Consider the following 3,816-nt stretch of genomic DNA (forward strand, 5'->3'; position numbering starts at 1 on the left):
CGTTTTTTCAGATCTTTTTTTGTACCTTATCAAATACAGTGGGGAAAAAAAGTATTTAGTCAGCCACCAATTGTGCAAGTTCTCCCACTCAAAAAGATGAGAGAGGCCTGTAATTTTCATCATAGGTACACGTCAACTATGACAGACAAAATGAGATTTTTTTTCTCCTGAAAATCACATTGTAGGATTTTTTATGAATTTATTTGCAAATTATGGTGGAAAATAAGTATTTGGTCAATAACAAAAGTTTCTCAATACTTTGTTACATTTTTTAATTTTTTTGTCATTTAGCAGACGCTCTTATCCAGAGCGACTTACAGTTAAGTGAGTGCATACATTTTTCATCAAGACCTTGATTAGATTGATGAGGTTAGCTAGTTCAGGCGGTGAAGCGTCTAGGTGTCCCCGGAGAGAGGTTTGTGAACCCCTGCATGAGAGGACCAGCTGCTCATGGAAGTTTTAGAATGAATTCTATTTCTATGGTCCATACTCCTGAGAAGGCCCTCAGTCCTCCTCACACCACACTGGTTGAAGGTAAGATGTGCAGGACGTAGGTGATGACAGAGACGGCGATTAGGAGGAGAGGCTGAACCTGAGCTTGAAGCTGCCCTAACGATTTAGTCTTCAGCTCCACCTCCACAGGTAAGTGGTCACTCACTTCCAGAACCCTTTCCTTTGAGAGTTTATACTCCTTGGCGATGTTGAAGACCCGAGCTGAATAAGGTTTGGATGGCCTTCAGGAAGGGCTGTCCGTGTACCACAATCCTGTCATAGGCACAGCTGGTGAGGTCTCCAACAGTGGTGTCCACCTTGTCCCCGATCAACCAGAAGAATCCAGGGTTTGAGAACAGTCTGATGTTTGCCTTGTCCTGCCTTGTGATGTGCCCACAACCAGCATTGAAGGCTCCAAGGAACATCACTTTCTCAGTATTCCACTTCATTTTGATTTCCTCAAAGACATCGTAGAGCTTGTCAATCTCCTTGATTGCGTCAGAGGCCGTAGTGTGCAGTGGGATCAGAGCAAAGTCTCCTATCACTGTTTCCTTGGCTTGGAATCTAACAACAAAGGGGTCTCTGGAGAAAGCATCCACACCCCCCTCCTTTCTGTCAGCGTACTGGTACCGATCTGTCAACTTTACAGTCTCATTCCGGTACTCTGCTCCTGGTCTTCAGGTGTTCGCCCCAGACCTCCACTGGCAACATATTTATAGTGATAGTTGTCATCATATCTGGTACTGTATCAACAGAGCTTTGGTGGCTTTGCCCTGTAGGTCTTTTACCTCCTGAAGGAGACAGATGTCACAACGAGACACAATCTTTGTCAGAGTGTGCATCACCCTGCAGTTGGCTGATTTGGTGGCCTCGAAGTTCTGGATGTTGAAGGCACATATCTTAAATCCTGAACATGGCCCATGAATACCAATGAGAAGGAGGAGAGGAGAGGGGCAACTCATGACTGAGCTGATCGCTTCTTTGATGTGAATTTGGAAATGTGTTATATACCCTTTGTTGGCAATGACACAGGTTTTTAATGAATTTATTTGCAAATTATGGTGGAAAATAAGTATTTGGTCACCTACAAACAAGCAAGATTCCTGGCTCTCACAGAACTGTAACTTCTTCTTTAAGAGGCTCCTCTGTCCGCCACTCGTTACCTGTATTAATGGCACCTGTTTGAACTTGTTATCAGTATAAAAGACACCTGTCCACAACCTCAAACAGTCACACTCCAAACTCCACTATGGCCAAGACCAAAGAGCTGTCAAAGGACACCAGAAACAAAATTGTAGACCTGCACCAGGCTGGGAAGACTGAATCTGCAATAGGTAAGCAGCTTGGTTTGAAGAAATCAACTGTGGGAGCAATTATTAGGAAATGGAAGACATACAAGACCACTGATAATCTCCCTCGATCTGGGGCTCCACGCAAGATCTCACCCCGTGGGGTCAAAATGATCACAAGAACGGTGAGCAAAAATCCCAGAACCACACGGGGGGACCTAGTGAATGACCTGCAGAAAGCTGGGACCAAAGTAACAAAGCCTACCATCAGTAACACACTACGCCGCCAGGGACTCAAATCCTGCAGTGCCAAACGTGTCCCCCTGCTTAAGCCAGTACATGTCCAGGCCCGTCTGAAGTTTGCTAGAGTGCATTTGGATGATCCAGAAGAGGATTGGGAGAATGTCATATGGTCAGATGAAACCAAAATATAACTTTTTGGTAAAAACTCAACTCGTCGTGTTTGGAGGACAAAGAATGCTGAGTTGCATCCAAAGAACACCATACCTACTGTGAAGCATGGGGGTGGAAACATCATGCTTTGGGGCTGTTTTTCTGCAAAGGGACCAGGACGACTGATCCGTGTAAAGGAAAGAATGAATGGGGCCATGTATCGTGAGATTTGAGTGAAAACCTCCTTCCATCAGCAAGGGCATTGAAGATGAAACGTGGCTGGGTCTTTCAGCATGACAATGATCCCAAACACACCGCCCGGGCAACGAAGGAGTGGCTTCGTAAGAAGCATTTCAAGGTCCTGGAGTGGCCTAGCCAGTCTCCAGATCTCAACCCCATAGAAAATCTTTGGAGGGAGTTGAAAGTCCGTGTTGCCCAGCGACAGCCCCAAAACATCACTGCTCTAGAGGAGATCTGCATGGAGGAATGGGCCAGAATACCAGCAACAGTGTGTGAAAACCTTGTGAAGACTTACAGAAAACGTTTGACCTGTGTCATTGCCAACAAAGAGTATATAACAAAGTATTGAGAAACTTTTGTTATTGACCAAATACTTATTTTCCACCATAATTTGCAAATAAATTCATAAAAAATCCTACAATGTGATTTTCTGGATTTTTTTTTCCTCAATTTGTCTGTCATAGTTGACGTGTACCTATGATGAAAATTACAGGCCTCTCTCATCTTTTTAAGTGGGAGAACTTGCACAATTGGTGGCTGACTAAATACTTTTTTTCCCCACTGTATATGGGTCAATGATGTGGCTGATATACAGTACATTCAGAAAGTATTCGGACCCCTTGACTTTTTCCACATTTTGTAACGTTACAGCCTTGTTCTAAAATGGATTAAATTGGTTTTTTCCCCTCATCAAGCTACACACAATACCCCATAATGACAAAGCAAAAACAGGTTTTTAGGAATGTTAGCAAATTTATTACAAATAAAAAACTGACATATCACAGAAGTATTCAGACCCGGTCGGATCCGCTGCGCTGCTGGGTAGGTCTGTCTGTCTCACTGTCTGTGTGTCCTGCTGGGTAGGTCTGTCTGTCTCACTGTCTGTGTGTCCTGCTGGGTAGGTCTGTCTGTCTCACTGTCTGTGTGTCCTGCTGGGTAGGTCTGTCTGTCTCACTGTCTGTGTGTCCTGCTGGGTAGGTCTGTCTGTCTCACTGTCTGTGTGTCCTGCTGGGTAGGTCTGTCTGTCTGTCTTACTGTGTGTCCTGTGGTAGGATTGGATAGAGGCCAATCACTGTAGCTGTGCGTCCCATGTTAATGGAAGAGTGAGCATTGTGAAATCCAAACCCAACCCTCAAGTAAGTTATGATGAACTCACTTACAAAACTGTGTTTTGGACCAGACTGACTTTATGACCAAAATTATCCTGTTTACACTTTGTAGTCAATTTTGACACTAGAATAAATGTTTCTGACTAACATCAATGCCACAGAGCCATTTTCTAGCAGATAAATTGTTTATTGTCTTCAGTTGTGTTTTAAGTACATATTTGTTGCTGAGACAATATTTTATGATCATCCAAAGTGGGATCTCATAGTATGTCTTTCGGTTAGGGCTAACCCTA

General features: G+C 43.8%; 1 pseudogene across 1 annotated transcript; it reads right to left on the minus strand.

Annotated features, from left to right (window-relative positions):
* Positions 1-514: 514 nt before the first annotated feature.
* On the minus strand, positions 515-1,454 carry LOC311125956 (deoxyribonuclease gamma-like; annotated as a pseudogene). Its single transcript has one exon. The product of its transcript is annotated as a deoxyribonuclease gamma-like (transcript).
* Positions 1,455-3,816: the final 2,362 nt, after the last annotated feature.

The sequence above is a fragment of the Coregonus lavaretus genome (genome assembly GCF_964263955.1).
Source record: "Coregonus lavaretus genome assembly, contig: HAP1_SCAFFOLD_137, whole genome shotgun sequence".
Lineage (NCBI taxonomy): Eukaryota > Metazoa > Chordata > Actinopteri > Salmoniformes > Salmonidae > Coregonus > Coregonus lavaretus.